General features: G+C 40.3%; 1 protein-coding gene across 1 annotated transcript in view; it reads left to right on the top strand.

Annotated features, from left to right (window-relative positions):
- RAD51B (RAD51 paralog B) overlaps nt 1–21,293 on the top strand; it is a 397,656-nt gene that overhangs the window by 247,782 nt on the left and 128,581 nt on the right. The window lies entirely within an intron of this gene.

The following is a 21,293-nucleotide window of genomic DNA, read 5'->3' as shown; positions in this document are numbered from 1 at the left end:
GGCTCATCATCTATGTTGAAGATGGAGGCAAAGAATGCATTTAAACACCTCTGCCTTGTCCGTGTCCTTGTTTGTGAGGTTGTCAATCCTCATCCTGTAATGAGATGAAGTTATTTCTATGCTGCTTTTTGCCATTAACGTACTTGAAAAAAACTCTTTGTATTGTTCCCCACAATTCTGGCCTGCTTAATCTCCAATTGACCTTTGACCACACAAATTTTCCTCCTACCATGGCCAATAGCATTTCTGTATTCTTCCCCTGTCACCTGACCTTGCTTCCACCGGACATACATGTCCCTTTTCCTTCCACAGTGGATACAATTCATTTTTTCAAAAGTTAAAATTCATTCTTTAGTCAGTCACTTGATCTCCAGAATGTTCTCTTTCTGCATCTACTTTCTCTCTTTCTTTCCCTGGAGGAGCTGGGACAGTGGTGACAGTCTGAGAGACTTTACCTCATTATATCTGACTTCCAAGGTAGTAGAGCTAGCATGCCAATCCTTGCTGCAGAATGTCACCCATCAAGAGAAAAAGCACTTCTTGAGAGACACTGGGCCAAGGGTGGTGTCCTTCAAAACACAGAGTGATACTGTGATTGTTCAGGAGGATTCAAGCAACCTGTTTTCCAGAGCTGTGGTATCTCCTGGACAGCCCACTGGGCTGCTAGATGCTTGTTCTTAGTCATGCAGTATTTGTTTCTGGGAAAACTCATGGACACAGTCCCCGTTCCTAAAAACCTTGAGGAATGCCAGGGCAGCAGGTGGCAGAGCAAGTATGTAACAAACCTTAGGAAACTGAACATAGAATTCCTACACGGTTGGGATTTTTTTATCTATTAAGTAAAAAATTTATTTTGTTTGTCCAGTAGATATTTTCCAGCCAACTATCCCTTTTTCCACCCCACCCTTCCTATGTCTGGTGAGCATTAATAAGGCAGCAGCCAGTTCAGCAAAGTAATGAAATTTCTGGGATGTCCTGCCTGCCTGAAAATTAGTTAGGTTTGCTTTATTGCTAGGAGAGGAACAGCTTTCTGAACAAACAGATGAACTTTGCTCTTTTGCTTCCTTCTAGAAGCCAGGGTTCTGGTTTTTGTTTCCTCCAGGACAGAAGCAGTACCACTGGGGGAGGGCCAAAAGAAATTTCCAGTCTACATTTAAATTCATTTATGTCACCAAAACCCACAAGCATGGACAACAGCAGGAGTCTTTTAGCTATTGAGGTGGGACTGAGCTGCATAGCTTCAACAGCAGCACAGTGGCATAAGAACATGTGAGAACATGGGAAAAGTTAATTGTTTCACACAAATACCTTCATGAAGGGAATTATCTTTATGGATACTGATACTTTTTTCTCCCTAAGCACTCTTTTAAGTAGCTAGCCATGACATTTATTTTCCTGAAATGCATACATAAACATGCAGACTCTTTGAGTTTGGGCCAAAACCAACGGGGCTGCGCTAGAAACTATCAGATTCCTCAGTTACCCCTATGTGTATAATTATCCTTCCTTCCTGAACTGTAGTCAGCAGGCTTTAAGGTTACTGTTTTTCGTGTGTTCCCAGCTGTCTTTGGTAGGGTTAAATACATTGCCATGCTATATTTAACATTTTGTTCTTGTCCATTGGAGGCAAGATGCTGGATTAAATGAGACAGTGCTCAGATCTGGTATGGCAGCTTCTATGGGCCTGGTTTATTTTATAATTTTCAAGTGAGACTCAAAGTATTGTGTTAATCTCTGTAACATGTTTTGAAATTCTCAGAGGAAAAATGCATATAGAAGTGTTATAGCAAGCCAGTACTTTCCTGTGGTATTTCCAAGAAAGAGCATTTAGAATCACAGAATCATACAGGTTGGAACCTTTAAGATCGTGGAGTTCAACCATTAACCCAGCACTGCCAAGTCCACGACTATACCATGTCCCCAAGTGCCACATCTATGTGTCTTTTAAATACCTTCAGGGATGGAAACTCCATCACTTCCCTGAGCAGTCTGTCCCCATGCTTGACAGCTCTTTCTGTGAAAACATTTTTCCCAATACTCAATCTAAGCCTCCCTTGGCACAACCTGAGGCCACTTCCTCTCGTCCTGTCACATGTTACCTGGGAGAAGAGACCGACTTCCACCCACCTACAGCTCCTTTCAGGAAGTTGGAGAGAGCAATGAGCTCTGAATCCTCTTTTCTCCAGGCTGAACAAGTCCAGCTCCCTCACACACTCTTCATCAGCTCCAGACCCTTCACCTTGTTGCCCTTCTCTGGACCTGGTCCAGCCCCTCAATGTCCTTCTTGTAGGGAGGAGCCCAGAACAGGACACAGGATTTGTGGTGTAGCCTCACGAGTGCCAAGTACAGGGGGATGATCACTGCCCTGGTCCTGCTGGCCACACAGTTCCTGATGCAGTCCAGGATGCCATTGGCCTTCTTGGCCACCAGGACTTCTGGATCGTATTCAGCTAGTTGTCAACCAATACCCCCAGCCACTCTTCCCCCAGCCTGTAGCATTGCCTGGGGTTGTTGTGATGCAAGTGCAGAACCCAGCACTTCACCTTATTGAATGCCATATAACTGTCCCATCAATCCAGCCTGTCCAGGTCCCTCTGCAGAGCATTTCTACCCTCCAGTAGATCAACACTCCTGCCCAACTTGCTGTTGCCTGCAAATTGACTGGTGGTGCACTTTATCCTCTTGTCCAGACAATTGATGAAGAAATTAAATAGATCTGGCCCTAATACAGCCCTGGGGAGCACCACTGGTGGCTGGTCACCCACTGGATGCAGCACCATGCACCACCACTCTCTGGGCCCGGCCACCCAGACCGTGTTTCACCTAGCAACGAGTACACCCACCTGCACCATGGCAAGCCATGCTCCACGTGGGAAACTGTGTCAAAAGCTCTGCTAAAGTCTAGGTAGTGACATCCACAGATATGACTTAATCCACTGAGCAGGTCACTTGTCATAGAAAGAGATCAGGTTGGTTAAGCAGGACCTGCCTTTCACAAACCCATGCTGTGTGGGCCTGGTTCCCTGGTTGTCCTGCATGTGTTGTGTGATGGTGCTCAGGATGGTCTGCTCCATGAGCTGCCCCAGCACCGAGGTCAGGATGGCAGGCCTGTATTTCCCAGGCCCTCCTCTGGCCCTTGTAGATGGTGCCCCTTTGCCAGGTTCCCGTCACCTGGGAGCTCCCCGTGTGACCAGGGCTGCAGGTGGCTGATGGGCAGTGGCTCAGTGAGCTCTTCCAACAGCCCCCTCAGCACCCTTGGGTGGATCCCACCTGGCCCTGCAGACCTGTCTGTGTCTAGGTGGCAAAGCAGGTCACTGGGCATTACCCCTTGGGTTATGGGGGCTTCATTCTGCTCCCCATCCACGTCTTCCAGATCAGGGGGCTGAATATCTAGAAAAAAAATGGTTTTAGGATTGAGATATGGGCTGAAGCTTTCAAGTGCTGAGTGAGCTGTTGGGCAGGAATTTTCCTGTAAAGTGTGCAGGTAAAGTGTTTCAATGCATAAGTGTATGGTGACTCATTCTCAATAAAACAAAACAGAACAAAACCCCCTTATCTCATTCAGACTAATGCCAGACATAACTTTTGTTGTGTCCTTGGTTACAGACCAGCTGTTTCATCTTGCTCTGCTTACTATCATATGAATAAGCCCTGAATAAGCATTCCAAAATGACTGTGGTGAAGTAACCCTGGTGCTTGCTGTGTGGGGGGAATGGCTGGAAAAGAGCAAAGGGGAGTCAGGATTATGTTTTACATTTATGAGATTTGCAATTACATTACCTTACATTTTTTATCATGTTATTAAAGCATTTCTTTCAAAATGTACAAATATTGGGCTGTAACTTCACCAGGAGATGGCTATTGGAAATGTTGTAAAGTGTGTATCTGTTCTGAGCCATCTTCTTATATAATATGCTTATCATATGGAAAGTCAATTCTGTAAAAACACAAAGAGATTTTTTTATAGTTCTTTTTAGGGTAAAAGTGATGGTGTGTAGTCATGCAAGGAAAAAAATAATAGGAAATTTTACGAAAAAGTAGATTTTTTTTTCAGGTGGTGAGATTAATTTTTTACAGCTCTTCCTTCTGTTTCTTTTGAAAAAATAGCTGTGAAAAGACTATAGAAGCACATATTCAAATTCTGCAAACCCTTCCATGTAAAGAATTTTTTTTTTCCTAGGATGCACAGTTTACTTCAGAGACTTGTGCCTCACCTCAACTATTAATTGAATATTTTGAATCAGGACACAATATTGTTATGCTTTAAATTTACATGCATGTTTGCAAACCACATCCTTAAAATACGTAATAAATACGCTTATGGGGTTTTTCTGATTAAAGTGCTGTCGACTGATAACCCTTAGGACAGAAGTCTTTTGCTTATCCATAGATCATATACAAGCATAAGCAGCAGTATAATCTTGAAGAGCATGAGAACAGTATGAAACTGGACACAAGGCACAACTGTAGCATAAACAGATGGTTATCAACATAGCACGATACTGACTTAATCCAGCAAAGTGCCAGATGAAAGGATGCCAGAAAAACAGCGAGGGTTCATTAGCAAGTGTTTGGAGCTCAGACATCACCAGGTGACTTACTTGGCTGACCTGAGTGTTTGTTCATGTCTCTCTTTGCAGCAACCCTCCTTCTTAATGAACTTTTGGGGAGTGGTCACACAGTCCAGCCATCACTGGAGCCCTGTCTGTGTTAAATGGGTCTGGGTTCTGGGTGTATGGCCCTCACCTGTTTAACAGGACACTTTCAGAGAGAAATGTTTCCATCATTCTTGAGCAAGAATTCACTTACTCAGGTGCTTATAAAACACTAATCAATTTATTATCTAGGAATCTAAATAGAAATCAAAAGGCTCTATGTCAAATAGAAAAGACCAGAAGAAACCTTGAAATAGTTCATCTTGTTCTCTTCTCTGTTATTTCTTTAATAACTACTGCAAGTTTTCTTAATGAGGATTATTCTGCTTTCAGAGCTGTACAAGCTTCAAACTCACTCACCTGTAATTCACAGCATCCTAAAGAGAGAAGCAGGGACATCTCTGAGGCAGAGAGGCAAACTCAGTCATTAGGTTACACTGAGGTCTTCCTGCTGAGGCTGGTGGCAGAAGTGGGCTCTTCCTGGGGGTATCTTTGACTGACAGACCCACTCTCAGAAGAGGCTGCTTCTTGGTTGCTGCTAATCTACACAGTTCCAAGTTAACCATCTCCTATTATGTCATATTTTCAAATTACTATGCAAAAGCATTTGCAGACTGATCTCTGCAGTGCCTTGCCCGGTGCTCATAACCGAGGAAACTGAATCATAACTGAGCTTTTGCAGCTGGGAACAGAGCTGGAACCTCTTCACTGCCATTGAGTGCCAGTAAGCTTGATCTTGCTTAACACTTATTGCCTTTGTTTCAGGCACTTGCAAGTCTTTGTATCTCCTGGTACTGTGTAGTGAAGGTACTCCTGCTTCCTGGTCCAGCTTGCTCAGTGGACTAACTCACCTGCTGAACTGATGTTCAGTGTGGTCACTGAGTTCAGTCTTGAATCTCTCTCCTCAGCATGCCATAAACTTTTCTTCATAAGCAAAGGTTAATGAAACTGGGACTGTGACTGTTATGGCAGAAATTTTTCTCTAATTCCTTGTTTCCAGTTTCTATTTATACCAGAGGTGATTTTTCTCAGCTCTAGAAGTCACCTCCCATTCCTCTGTCTCTCTCCTTTGCAGACATCAAAACTGTTCTAAACTGCAAGTACCCAATGAAGATAGTAGCCAGCACCTAAATTTTTAGATTATTAAAATGCTTGTCTGGCCTCTTATCTCTAGTAGTGTTTAATGCAAAATTCTAGTATTATCAATACCTTTTTTTTCCCTCTTTCAAACCCACCACAGAAAATAGAGTTGTTACCTTGATGAGACCTACTTAGTCACAGAGATGCTGTTGTTTTAATTTTTACATATTTTCTTAGTTCTGTTACTGAGGATATGGCCTTTTGCCTTGGTCTAATTGATAACTGTGCACCTTCATGTTAATCAGATAGAAATTTTCAGAAATTTGGGCTGTACCTCCTGTTCTTTATTGGGAGCCACTTAAAGGTCAGGATGGGAGGAGTAAGATTACTGTAACAGAATCTGTTCTGAACACAAAAGAGGGTTTCTGTCTGTCATGCTATTAATCCAACACCCTTTACAAACATTGTACTTACAGTTGAGTAAAACAACATAAAAATGGGAGAGAGAAGGAACCAGATGGGACTTTTAGGCTCTGGTCTGAATTGTCTGAAGAATGTTCTGTTTGTAAGCTTAAGTCCCTTTGCACAGAGGGAATGGATACAAATTCCCATCCTGTTTATACAGAATCACTTTCCTGATTTTGATTTGACTTCTGTGTGAGTTTTTTCCTCAAAACAGAGAAGAATTAACCTAGGGCAGATTCTCTCATCAATAACTGAAATGTCATCACTCCTAAAGAGTGTCAGAGACCAAAGTTGTTTATCCTTGGAATGACGTGGCAAATCCCCTTGCCTCCTATCTTCTACCAGATTCTCCTTTTTGCTTTTTTAATTTTCTTTTCTTTTTAAATTTTAAAACAGAGGGAAGCAATGCCTAACTCAACTTCAAGTATTATTTATTCAGAAAAGTTCTGCTGAGTCTTTCTTGTAATATGCTATACTTAAAGACATTCTTAATAGTGAAAAACATAAAAAAATCATTGTGAGTGAACTGGACAATCTCAAGTAATGAAAATATAGTGGAATATAAGATTGCTAATAGAAATAATTTGCAAAATAATATTGGGCATTCCAAATGAGTTTCTGTGTTGCTTAAGGAGCAGACAATTTCAAAGTGAAGCTAATATACTGGAGTGGTTAAGTTTATCACAGAAAGACTAATTCAGCACTGTAATATAACCAAGAAAAGGGTGTGGGTTATCCTAGAATAGATTAGGCAAGGTGTTTGTATCAGGCAAAAGTGTTTGTATCCTTGTGGAAAGGCACTGGGGTCATCTCTGGAATACTGTATATGGCCTGGAAATGTTTGTTTAAGCTTCTTTCTGCATTCTTCTCCATCTACTTTCTTCCTAGCCAAGGTCTGTGCTAGATAGAATATATTTATTGACATATATTTTATTTATTTATTTAATATATTTGTTGAGCTGTCACTGGTAAAAAAAGTACACCTTAGGTAAAGCTTTAAAACCAGACAAACTTTGACATATTGACTTCAGTGGGCAAAGTGCACGGCATTGTGTGTGAAAAGGTAGGGATCAGACATGCTTCTCATCTTCAGCATTGCAATTTTTGATTCTCTAAACATATTAAGGGAGAATCGTGTCAGGAGTTTGTAAATCTAGGATACTCTACTCTGAACTTGAATTTTTGCTTGTTTTAGGAATCTAAAGTCCTTGAACTGTTCTAGATTGACAGCACAGGAGAATGGCAGCCAGTGAGTGATTTTTAAAATCTACTGCAGAGAGAACAATGGGGTTTTCAGCTCAGTTTTATCAGTATATCTACCCTGGGTAGGTTCAATTAATCTAGAGGAGTTTGCTCTACGTAGACTTTTTAATCTTTGATCTCTGTAATTCCTGTGCCTTTAGCTGTGATGTAAAAACAGGCTGAAAAAGAATAAAACTGTAACTGCTTAGGAACTGAATGCAGGCTACTGACCCACTTGAAGGAATAAAACCCATTTTGACACACCACTGCCCGAGATGGACTGCACTTTAAAACAGAGGGGGTTCTGATTATCTCCAGTGTTGCAGACTTAATGGGAGCTGCCTGGCCAACTTTATCATATCTACCTGTCCTAATGCAACAAGAAGGTAATAAAATAGGTAATTTTCAAAATATTACCTTCCTTTGGACTGATTGTTGTAATTGTTGTAATTGTTGGAAAAACACCATGGGATTTTGGGACATCTGCTCAATCAGGAATGGAAAGGATGTGTGCAGCAGGTGGTAGTGTATTTTACCCATATGGTGGAAACACTGCAAGATACTTGGGACTGAAAGGTAAAAGGCATTACCTGAGCCATCCTGCTTCCAGCTCTCACAGATACTTTGATTCAGGAGAGATATGTTCTTTGGCTGCATATTAACAGAAAGCCGTAAATTCCTCAATCAGTGTTGAAGTTCAGTATTTCTGACAGACTGTGATTGATGGGTAGCTTCAACTTTTCCAGCACTGGTAAGTAGTATTATAAAGCACAGCTCAGTTAATGAATTACTTCTTCCTTGAGTATTCATATTGGAGCAATACCAACTTGGAAATGACTAGTGAGGTCACTTATCAATAAATCCCCCTGTCTCATCAAAGAAAGTGATAAACTTAGGTTGCAGTGTGGTGTGTGAGTCACTGCTGAAGTTCTGCACTGGAAAGAGCTCACTAGATTTATCTTGGGTTTGCAAGGCCCTTTCACATTTGCGCAACAGTGATGGTTCATGGTCTCTCTTATCAGTCATTTCCTACCAGTAAGTCCAGAATCTCTGGCAGAAGTTCTTGCACTAGTCCTGAGTGAACAATCAGTCAAATTTTTTTCTGCCATTTGATTTAATTTGTCTGTGCAGATATCTTCTGCAGTTCAGGGTGTTTACATACTGCATGGTGTTGAAGTGGAAGTTATGGACTTCAGGACACTTGAGCTGGCCTTGTGCAGAGCTGACAATGGTCAGGAAGGTTTGGTTTGGAGTCTGAGCCAATAAAACCTTATCATGCCTGAGCCAGCACTGACATTTATTTCAGCACATTGATGGTTCTGGTCCAAGTGATATGTTTGTTCTTCAGTGTACGTCACTGAACTTGTTTCTTTTAGCATCAGTCTTTATTTATCTATCTAACAGTAACACAAAACTCTGTACCCAGAGTCATCTCAAACTACAGATAAAAATATCACCTAATCCTCTCTTAAATTGTGTTGATATTTACAACTGGACATGGTACATTTCATATCAAAAACAAGAGGAAACTACTTTTTTCTCCTTTTTCATATATTTTTGCCTTGCTTCTTGCTTGTGATCTTATAATGGACATCTCATTTGAAATAACTGAGCAAGCTGAAAAAAGAAAAGTGTAAATAAGCACAAAAAATCAAAGAGTTTCTTAGTAATCTTACTAAGATAATACCAATATACTTAATTGGTATTAAATATATGAAGGAAAGGTAAACAACTCACTGTAAGACATGTACTAAAGGTTGCCATATGGGTCCCACTGCAGGAAAGAAGAGGTTGAGATTTTTTTCCCCCCCTACAGTTTTGCATTTTCTTAGTGATGGCTACATTTTTGTCCTTTGAATATAACTAAACTTTTCTAAAGTTCACATGTAGTTAGGATCCCTAAAGTTTGAATTTCTTAAGCATAATCTCCATGCAAGAGAATATCTAAGAGCTATAAATGCTGCTCCCAGTAATTCTGTGAAAAGAATGATCATTACACATGATTTTTGCTTCTGCTTCTTCTACGAACAAACAAAGATTTTTTTAACCTACTGATCATTGTTTATGACATCAAAAATTGTTGTCATCAAAAATTTCAGACTGGATGGGTTGTAAAGCCATATTTGAAGTCTTAAAGGGCTGACCAGTGTTTAGTGCATCTGTGCCATGCACTGGAACAAGAATGTTTGCCTTTGACTGATGGGGCTTCTTGGATATCCACTGCCCTGTAGAAATGTAAACGAAGCCTTCTAGAACAGTTCATGTTTGTTAGAGAAAAGTTTTTCAAGAACTTTGTTCAGCAATTGTACATTCAGCAATACAGACGATGTTTGTAAGGCCAATGATTTCCAATTCATTAGTAAATTCTCTCCCAATAACATTCTTGCTGGAGAAAATCTGACTCTTATAGAAAGATTGAAATTAAATTTTAAATTAACTCCGTCACCTTTTCTCTAAGATCAGTAGAGCATGACAGAACTCCAAAAGCACACATATTGCATCTGTATGTATTAGTTCACAGATCTGTTAGTATGACTTTTTTTCTTGTCCTTGTTGTGTGATACCCAGTGGGCTCTAAAATACACTCTGCTGAGGCTTTGCATAACATCATATTGCTGTGTCTCACACGTGAAATTAGCAGTGTTGCATTAGCTTGTCTCCAGGGACTTTGCCTTTAGGAATGGAACAAAGTGAACACACAAACGAGTTGGAAAGGGCTTTTGTTTGTTTCATGTCAAAGGCATTTTGCAGCCACTAGTGTGGGTAAAAAATATTTATGCTATGATCTAGGACTTTTACTTGGTTGAATCCCAAGCTTTTTGGCCCAGGTCTGGGGTTTTAGGATTATGCCTTTACCTCGAGGAAGGACACTTGTTTTTACTGATGTTCAAAGCCTATGAGTGGAGAATAGGAAGAGCCCACTTCTGATGCTGTTTTGTAATGGATTAATTTTCTTTCGATTTATAAATAATAATGTTGGTGTTTTTCATCATTTAGAAAACCAAAAGAAAGTTAAAGAGGGAATGTTTAAATAAAGATTTCAGACACATTAGAAACAGGCATTGAAGTTCAATTTACAGCAGATACTTTTATCTGTAGAAGATAAGCATGTTGCTAAAATTATTATAGATATTCAAAGAATAATAAAAGTGATAAATCATGATGGCAATTTACATGCTAATTACACACTTAATGTACATTCCTCATGTTGTGCTGCTGAATTACACCAAGTGATTTGCTCTGTGCAGTGGCATGGGCAGAGGAGCCAGTGGCATCTCTGTGTGACCATGCAGCTCCTGGGCTCCCGAGCTGCGCTCCCCGCTGGCCCCAGAGCTGCCAGCCGTGGCTCAGGCTGGGGGAGGCAGCCATGCATTCTGGAAAGAGCTGCCCTGGTGCTACTGTCCTGGTACTCCCTTAGGAGTCCTCCACAATTTGGGACACAAGATAATCTCTGGGATAAAGCAGTGTTCCAGTGTGTGTTGTAAATAAGTATTGTATCCTTCAGCTTTTTCCTTACTTGCAGAACTGGAGTGAAATGGAACAGTACACAAGGCTCTGAAAAGCTACATAAACTACTTTCTGTTCTTCTCACTACTGGTGTTCTGTAAATCTTGTGAGTGACCACAAGTTGCCACATAAGAGAATTCCCATAGGAGTCTGTGTTTATGTTGCCCAACTACTTTATCCAGCCACAGCACCATCCTCAGATCCCTTTTCTTGGCTTTGTTTTACTGTGGTAAGCAGGACATTCTTGCTGGCTGGCTGCTTTCCTGCTTAGTTAAAGCTACAAGCCTTCACACTGGACAATTATCAGGGCTTTGAGCCTCAAAAATATTATAGAGTAGGCTATCATCATGGCCAAGTTCTTGTGAAGTTTCCTTGGCCTATAGAGGACTCTCCTGGGAAAATTAGGAGACTCTCAGAAACAGAAAAGGTGACAAAATCCATTTTACAAACTAGGGAACAAGGCATGTGGCAGGGAGACAGAAAATGCTTCTGGGGAGAGGAATTTTGCAGAATCTGGTGTTTCATGAGCTGAAAGGAGCTGACTACCCTGCATACCCTCCCTGTATTTCAGCCAGGGGAAGTTTCACCAGAAGTCTGACTTCAGCCAAGTAAACTGGAGGCAGCTTGGTTTTGTGCAGTTCCCTGGCTGTGCTGCTGCAGTTCAGACACCATTTGAATACACATTTGGGATTTCATTTTCTTTTCCAATTAAAACTTGCTGTTTGCCTGGGTAATGCAGTTCCCTGCCACTGAAGCTATTGTTATGTACATCAGGCAAGAAAAGGTTCTCTGGGTATGAGGGCTCAGGAATGTGCTGGCAGTCTGGGAAAGGACAGCTAAGGAAAAGGAGCATTTTGTTAGATTTGGCCTATTGCATTCAGGACAGTGGTTGCTCTGGAGCACATCAGGACAGTTCACCTTGGAAATTTTTGGTTTTGTTGTCTGTGTTTGTCTTTGATACTCATTTGAGGTTTTGCTGGTTTTCTTCCACTGAAGTTATGTTTACTCAGTCCAAGGATACTCAGAGCTCCTCATTATAGTGCCTGATGCTAAAACCATGCCTAAATGGCGCAACATATTTCATGCTGACCTCTCTCACTTGAAATCCAATGTTTGGCACCCCACTAAAGCTGAAACAATTTGCAGACTGGTCATCTGTTGCTAGCAACTGCCTGGACAGGCTCAGCCAAAACACATGCCTTTGTTCTGGTTTTATGAGAGGGGGAGGAAGGGACCCCACTGAAAAGAGATAGCAGAACTGTTGCTTATTGAGCCTTCTGGATTGTAGCCTCTGGGTACAGGAAGGTAGGGTACATCTGGAGCTGTGCCTACCTGGCAGAAAATGCAGTAAAGTTGCTACAGATGTCTTATGTCCATATATGATTTTCACATAGTTGCTCAAAAAGCAGTGGCAAAGTTAGGAAGAATACTCATGAATCCTGATTTCCACTTCCTGACATTGTGCACTGTGAATAAGTGCTCTATACATATATTGCTTTTTATAAGGAACACCTGAAGCCAGCCAGGTATAGCAGGCTTGAGATTTGCAGTGTCCTATTTCCTAGACTTGTCCCCTCTGTTTCTCCTCTATTCTTAAAAGATTCTTGGTTTTCATTTCTATCTCCTTCTTTTGTTTGTTTTCCTTCCATTTCTTTCCTTTGCAAGTATTGAATGTCTCCTGTGGGAGTAAGCCCAGCCACATGTGCATCCAATGATGGTTTATTTTTATTGGAGTCATTGCCTGTGACTGTTATTCATTACTATAGGAAGAACTGCACTAACAAACTGCTCTGAGAGCTTTTTTTTCTGTTGTAAAATGTCCTGTTTTGTCCACAGCCATTGAGAGTATCTGCTGCCATCACTAAGATGTTGAGGGTATGGAGCTCAGACACTAGTACGGCCTCCTGAATGTCCTGTCTGGTGCTGAAAAGCAGAATCTCAGCAGCTCAGCTTCTTTGCATGGTGTCTCTGTAGGTCAGCTTTTCAACCATCTGTCCACCTCTCTGCCACCTAAGCAACTCAATTGACCTCTGCTTGGGGAAGAATTTGTGGTTGCACAAAGTGCAAGCACAGTCACTGGCTGCTGTCGTTTACTCTTAGGATAATAGAGTGTACAGCCAGAACATCACCAAGCCAGGTCTGCCTCAGATTCTGCTGATTCAGAAGAGGCAAGTAAAAAGTACCATAAAATGCTTATATTTCACTTGCATTTCTAGTCTTCACACTGGATAAGTAATCCACTCTTTTGTTTCAAGTTATCACATATTTGTGTTGCCATGGGCAACACCATGATGTCCCAGAATTCCTGGCTCTTCTTTAAGATTAATGTCTAACATAAATAATAAAGCTATTAGTAGCTGAGTTAGGAACATATGCTTAACATAAATTTAAGCTAGAACTTAGATATGTAAGCAGTCTAAATAATTTCAATAAGAAATACAGAGGTGTAGAATTTTTATTCATTGGCCTCTTCTGAGAGTGGAGCACTGAGAGAAAGGTGAAGTGGTCTGCCTAGACTTACACAAAAGAATATATGATCATAATCTAGAAATTGTTGCTAAGATGAAACAAAAAGACAAGGAGTGATTTATCTGAAATTTGGCTAGTCTTACATAGCTTCATGATTCCTAGAGATTTATTTTAAATATTTCAAAAGCTCTGCTTCACACTAGCACTAGCTAGACTCTTATAATTAAAGGTAATCTGTTGGAATTTGGCTGAGAAAGTTTGATCTCTTTGATAGTAATTTACATTTGTTAATGTAAGTGTCATGCTGATATTTCAGAATAGAGATTTCTTTGAATTGTTTCTCCCATGCTGAATCCATTACATGTTTTCCCTTGAGCTTTTGAAGGCTTTCTCTTCATTAATTTTCTTACTCAAATCACCACCCATGGTTGCTGTTTCCCTGTAAAAATGTCTAAAGTGCATCTTCATTTTTCCCTCCCTCATTTTTTCTCATGATGATAAACAGGGAATTCTTGGCTTTGCACTTTTAGCAATGTTCTTAATATATGAAATTTGTAGGCCTTGTACTAAAAGAAAATAAACAGATGTGCTGCTGCATTTTGAGGGATTGAGATGACAGCAGGATGGTCAGTTGCCTTTTGAGCCCATTCACTCTGCTGTTTTTTCCAGATGTGTGCTAATGGACATTTTTAGGATGTACACAAACTCTGCTTACCTACTTTTCTGCACTAATTGGTTTGGGTTTCTGGAATGCCTCTCATAAACCATCTCTAGCTGCCATTGTTGCTTTTCCATAAAGTACTAAAAAGGAAACTTGTTCCTAAACAGTTTCCTCTAGGTGGGATTTTCTTGTGGGGAAAGAGGAGATGCAATCCATTTAAACTGCTCTATAAAGAATTTTATTGAGTTGTGGCCCTTTAACCTAGCCTTGATGAAAGCTTTTTCAAACAGTTGGACTTCAGATAACCACATCTCTCAGGTGCTACGTATGGCACAAATTAAATTACAGTTTCCTAAGACATAATTTTAATCCAAATGATAATTGGTTTTTAAATTTTTTTTTTTTTTTTTTTTTTTTTTTTTTTTTTTTTTTGCATTTGTGAAAGCAGTAGGGACTCCACATGTACTCCCAGTACTGGGGCATGTTTGGTAGCCCCACTTCTCATAGTTCCCTCTCTAGTGCTCAGGACATCTTAAGCATGCCCTGTTTCAATCCACCCTTTCTTTTTTCTTTTTTTTTTAACAAGGAGAGTACATGTGTATTTGGGAGGACTGGAGAATGATGGCATATATCTCTTTTTCCTCAGCCTGCCTGGTTTAACTCCTTATTCCCAATAATTGCCTAGCCTGCAGCCTTTCTTACTGACAAGTGTATGGGTGCACACAGTACAGCTGGAGTGGCTGAGCTTTCTTCTGCTTGAAAGAAGAAAATTTGTGCATGGAGAGCCTTTCCTGGAAGTGGGGTTTGGAGGAAGATACAAAGCAGGAAAACGTGAGGTTTCTGCAGGAAAACGTGAGGTCCTGATAAAGTCAAACTCTACAGTGATTTGCTTATGAAGGCAATAGGATTTAATGATGTTATTCAGATTTTGGTACTGATATCAGTTGTAAAATCTTTAGGACTATATTTAATTTATGAACTACAATTTACCCAAGTGCATAACGGGGTTATTTTTTCCCCACCCTTCTAAGGCCTTTTTTAAGTCTGTAGATCAGGCACCATATAAACACAAAATGTTGTTGTCCGAAGGATCATTTGCTATCAGAGATCAGTTGTTTTTTTATAGATGTATCTTGTGAGCTTAGTAAATGATTGCAGGAGACTGAATCTACTTTTTTTCCACCAAAACACTGGAAAGGAGTTAGGGTCACTCTCTGTTTCTGCAGCAAGGGGCAGTTATCTCCCCAGTCAAATCAGAACCCGTGGTGAGACTGAAGCCTCAGAGAGCTCCGAGGTCCATGAGCACTGGTGTTTAGTAAGGCTTGGTAGGAAACACAATCATTTTTTCTCTTATGTTGTAAAAAGCCATCCCACTGCCCTAAAGGGATGCTTCAGTGTAAAGAGGGAGTGGGGAACAACTCTGTGAAGACTTAATGCCACCACAGAGTTGGTGCCCTTTAGGGAACTCTTGGTTCTCTCCTTGGGTACCTTTCCAGTGGGCTGGAGGCAGTGTGAGCTGTGGGACTGAGAAACAGAGCTGGCCCTGGGAACTGGGTCGCAGCTCCTACTCAAAAGTAAACGATCTGCAGAATAAGGACTGCTGCTTTCATTTCTAGAATATATCAAATTCCGGCACACTGGGCCCGAGAAGGAGCAGAAGGGAGGGCAGAAAAAACAGTTATGAAGTCTGCTGGGATATCTGATGCAAAATCAACTTTGTTGTTTTCCTTCCTGGCTTTTTCCTGGGCTCTGTTGCAGCTGAAAAAACAACCCTTCTGATCTACAATAAGAGGGGAAATTCTGGCGTGAAGATTGTCCACCCAGTCAATTTGGCACAATCATGGGAAAGATTTGTTTAGCTTAGCACTGATTTTATTAGTACATGAGTCTAATCAAACCTTGAGAGATAGTATTCTCACTGCTGAGTGACCCTGTCAGTGGTGTAGGCTTCCTTCTCAATCCTCATGCTCTTTCAGCTGGATGTGGTGTTAGTGAAGAGTTCTCCTGAAATGCACCAGCTCTTAGCAAAGCTTGTTCACTGCAATTGCACAGCAACATGAATTAGCAAAATGCCCCAGCAAGCCAGCATTGTTTCAGTAAGGGCCACAAGAGTCATGAGAGCCAGACTCCTTTCACAGGTCTCTGGTATTCAGTCAGTAGACCTGAATTCTAAAATATTTATTGACTGTAAATGTGGATTTGCTTTTCATTCAGTCCCTAGTGCATATTATATGCATTTTGTCAGTACAATAGACAAGAATAATATGAGTCAAGGAGAAAAGACAGTGTAAGAAAAAGCTTGACATAGAATAAAATAAAAATAGAAGAATCTGTCCATTGATAAGAAACTGACATACTTTAAAGGAGGCTTCAAATAGTTTTATTTATGTTCCTCAGTCGTTCCTACAAACCAATTTCTTGTAATAGTTTCCATAAAAAAATAGGAACAAAAGTAGTTGTCTTTCCAGTCGAAATGGAAGTGATGTATTAAATGTTAATACAGATGATTTTCTCAAGTATTTCATTGAAATATCTTAGTCCAAAACAAATGGACTAAGATATTTCAATGAAATATATCTTAGTTAAAACCATTAGTTTTCCATTATAAAATGATAATTTTTCAGTCACATGAGAGCTGATAGCTCAGTCAAAATCATGTTGTTATTTCACTGTTTGGTTGTTTATCATCCTGGCATTTTGATAACTAATTTGATACAGGACTCTGTCCCGTTCATCATCTTTACTCTTTTTTTTGGCAGAACATTGCCTTGATTTCTGGTTGTCAGAAGCCTTCTGGAAGTTCATCCAATACCTTTTCCAATTCATCACTTCCCTTGCTATTGACAGGAGGCATTGTTCCAATAATTACTGTTTTCTGCTGGGCTTCTGCAATCAATTCTTTGATTAATCTCTTCCATAAAGCTTATAAATAATAAAATGTATTATTAAAAATGCTTTCCCTAACTAAAGCAAACGTTAATGTACAATATTTCTGCTGTCATCATCTATTCTCTCTCAACTGCTCTGCTTGTCTCACATTTATCTCCCTTTATCTAATCTAATGGCATCTATCCAATTTCTATTCACTTTTCATCAAGGTGATATATTTCCTCTTACATAGTACCTTTGTGTTCTTAGCATGTCTTGTGGCAGAAATGATTTTTCAGTCATTTAATATTTATTCTGCATTGTTGTCAAATAATAAATATTTATTACAAACCTCTTGACAGGGAAATGTGATGCTAGAAAGAAAAGAAAGGAAACTAAGATTTTACCATTTTATAGAGGTTAGACTTGGCAAAACTTGAAATTGCCTTCATTTTTACTTCCCTCATCGATCTTCATCATTTGCACTTTAGAGGGACAGCAGCATAATAATGCAGATGGATTTTACATTCCATTTCAGAAGCTCATGGGCAGCTCATGGAGAGCATTTTGGAAGTATCATAGGATGAATTAGAAAGACTCAGTACTGTTTCATCATTTTTTATGTCTGTTTTCTATTAATTTCACTGTTTAAAAAATCATTTTTGTAATCAAAATGCCTGTTAATTTCTTTAGCCTATTACTTACCATTACTGTTTACTCATCTCAAAATGTGTACTACTTTTGGTGTAACTTTAACTGCACTGAAGTGTTAATAGGAAAAAAAAATGATGGGGCCTGGATTTGGTTTTGATTCCATGATTAAATAGTGCTTATCACTGAAGCACTAAAGTGTGTTTTTCACTTATCTGGCTAGGAAAGAGTGCAATAAATTGCTTTACATACATCAGGAATATTAGTGGAGTTCTATTTTCCTTTCTTTTCCTGAAGTAAAAAAGGAACAAGGAAATCTTCTGTGTTGGACTGAAAATTTTGGTTCATGATCTTAAGTTTTATAAAGTAAGATTGTGGAAAGAGATCTGTGTTTCAGCTTGTTATTGAATAATTCTGAATTCAGATCCGGGTTCAGATAATACATCTCTCTGTACTCTCCCCAGTTTTCAGACAGGAGTGATTGAGAATTGAAACAAGACATATACTTGAATATATGTGAGTTTTATAAATTCCTGGTCTGCCTGTGCTGCCTACTTCTGAATTATTCTGGAAGATCCCATGTGTTCTCCACATCCTCAGGTGGCTGTTAGGAATCTTATGGAGAGAAGCAGATGCTAACTAGAAGATATAGATGAGAAGCCTTTAAATTACAGATGCTGTATTTGACAACTATCAACTTTTTCTTGGTTTATTCACCACAAAGATCCTTAGTTGCGTGTCAGCCATCAAAGGACATTGTTCACGTGTGTTGTTCCAACTCTGTTAGTTCTATCAGCATAAAACATGGGTTGGCAGGGCTTTGGTGCTGTAGGAAGCCCATAGGAGTTGAAGAGACTTAACAGGTCGTGAAGTGCTCCCAAGGCACTGCTTCATATCCCTTTCATAAATATTTTAATCTGAATCCTAAAAGCAAAGATTAACTTTTTAGCTTTTCCTCTTTGAGTTGAAGGCTCTTCCAGAGTCTCATTTTATTGGTAGTTATGATCTTTTAAATTTCCAGCCAAAATGTCTTTATGGCTGCAAATCCGTTCCTCTGCCAGTGTTGTCAGTTTGAGAAGCTCTTCTCTTTCTTCCTGCTTCATTCTCTCATTTCCCCTTTTCCCATTCACTTACACACACAGACACTGTCAGCCTTCATTTTTGCCAGAATCACTGAGCTCATGTTTTTCTAGTGCCGTCTCAGATGAGCACTCCGGTCTCCTCAGCAGCATACAGCCCCTCTCTTGCAGTCTGGGTTCATAAGTGACCTGTAGGGTACACAGTCTCCCAGATGAAACCTTGCTGGTATCTTGTGCAGAAACACACAGCTGTCCCTGGTTTTACCAGGTATATGTGGTGGTGCCCCATACAACTGGGTCTGTCACTGTCTTGACTACATCACCTTATGGGCCAATCTAAGCGAGATGCTAATATCTCAGGTACACCCAGGAAGTGTCTTCTTTCCAATAGCTGTTTCCACTTTTGTCTTACAGCTTCTGTCTAATCCTTGTTTTTTTCATTACCACTTCCCATTTAGCAGTGTTAAAAGCTTTACAGAGATCTGAAGAGATGAGTTCAAATTTATATCAGACTTCTAAAGTAAGCATGTCATCTTTGTCTGGCATGTCATCTATGTTTGGCATCCTTCAAAGAAGGATGTTATCTATGTCTGGCATGACAGTCATGTTTGCTTTTACCCTGTTTTCCAAGACTTTAGTTCATGGAATCATAGAATATTCTGAGTTGGAAGGAACTTGTAAGGATCACAGAGTTCAGCTCCTGGCCCTGCACAGGACAGCCCAAGGATCACACCATGTGCCTGAGAGTGTTGCCCAAATGCTTCTTGAACTCTGTCAGGCTGGTGCTGGGACCACTTCCCTGGGGAGCCTCTTCCAATGCCCAGCCACCCTCCAGGTGACGAATTTTGTTATGATATCCGACCTAAACCTCTTCTGATGCAACTTCAGCCATTCCATCCTGTCGTTGGTCACCAGAGCAAAGAGATTGGTGCCTGCCCCTCCTCTTCCCCTCATGAGGAAGTTGTAGACTGCAATGAGGCCCCCCCTCAGTCTTCTCTTCTCCAGGCTGAACAGACCAAGTGATCTCAGCTGCTCCTCATACCTATTTGTCTAAGATGCTTCACAATCCTTGTAGCCCTCCTTTGGACACTCTCTTATACCTTTGTATGCTCCTTACACTGTGGCACCCAAAACTGCCCCCAGCACTGCCCCAGCTCAGAGCAGAGGGGACAGTCCCCTCCCTTGCCTGGCTGGTGATGCTGTGCCTGATGCCCCCCAGCACACGGTTGTCCCTCCTGGCTGCCAGGGCACTGCTGCCTCTGTTCAGCTTGCCACAGACCAGGACCCCCAGGTCCCTCCCAGAGTGGCACTGCTCTCCAGACTCTCCTTCCCGGTCTGTCCTTATATCCAGTGTTTCCCCACCCTGGGTGCAGAACCCAGCACTTCCCGTTGTTAAACTTGGTGATTGCCCAGTCCCCTAAATTTTCAAGGTTTCTCTGCAGGACCTCCCTGTCTCTGAGGGAGTCAACAAGCTCTTCACAATTCAGTATCACCATCAAGTTTCCTTATTATGCCTTTGAGTCCTGCATCCAAGTTGTGTTATTCCTCACTTCAAAATATCTTGTGAAGCCCTGCATGGTATTATCAGGTTGCAGGCATCAACTCAATAGTTTATATTTTTTTCCTCTTCTTTTATGGGGACTAAGTTTGCTGCTTCTCAGTTACGTTGTATCATCTTCAGGTTGATAGGAAGGTGACAAATACTAGCTATCGGGCCTGAATTCGCATGCTGTTTCTTAGAATAGTTTCCTGATAGAGATTATCTACTTCTGCTGAAAGTGCTAAATTCCTGGAGTTTTCATTCCACTCAGTTGTTATTCCTATATCGATGTGATATGGATAAATTCACATTACCTGCCTTTTTTTTCTTTTTCAGTACTGTCCTACTTGAGAATTATTTTTTTTCACTGATATCTAGAAATATATATAATTACTATCCCAATGTAATGTCATTATAAATGCAACTTTTATTTACTTTTGGCTATTGTTAACAATCTTTCCAGAGTCAACACTACCTGATTTTTGGTAATCCTTGATTTATACTTCTATTTCCTGGCCTTCCAAACATAATTTTCTTTTTTTGATATGTATTTTCTTCCATGCTTTATAAGTTCCTTGTATAGATGTAAGAACCTACTCTCTGTTGACTGTTCTGGCTAGAGGATAGTTTGCAATGAACTTTTACAGTTTTTTGATTTTGCTTGAAAAACAAATCTAAATACATATTTACTTATTTTTTTAATGTTATGTTAAATACTATAGCTTGATGTTATAAAAATGAATTCTCTGTACTCTTTCTGCTTGTGAAATGTGCAGTTGTACTTAAAAGGTTCTTTTTCTCAGTGGGCAAGCATTCAAAATAAAGCAATACCTTTGAATATTCTGAGCTGTTTCCATTTCACTAGAAAGGAAGCTAACTTGGAGCCTCAGATGTAGCTGTGCAGCAGCCACCTTTCAGTGTGATGTGCTGCTCAAAGCAAGTGATTTATTATAGTTTTTCTTTGCTATACATAGCTATGCACATACTGTAACTGAATAAAAATGCAGTAACAGAATGTACATAGAGTTATTTGAATGTCTATCCATGTGCATGTATAACTGTGCCTAGTGCACATG

Source organism: Melozone crissalis, unplaced genomic scaffold (genome assembly GCF_028551555.1).
Source record: "Melozone crissalis strain CALT ecotype California unplaced genomic scaffold, PUWL_Pcris_2 ptg000018l_1, whole genome shotgun sequence".
In the NCBI taxonomy this organism is placed as follows: domain Eukaryota; kingdom Metazoa; phylum Chordata; class Aves; order Passeriformes; family Passerellidae; genus Melozone; species Melozone crissalis.
Note: the sequence above shows the minus strand (reverse complement) of the source record. Positions and strands in the feature narration are given on the sequence as shown.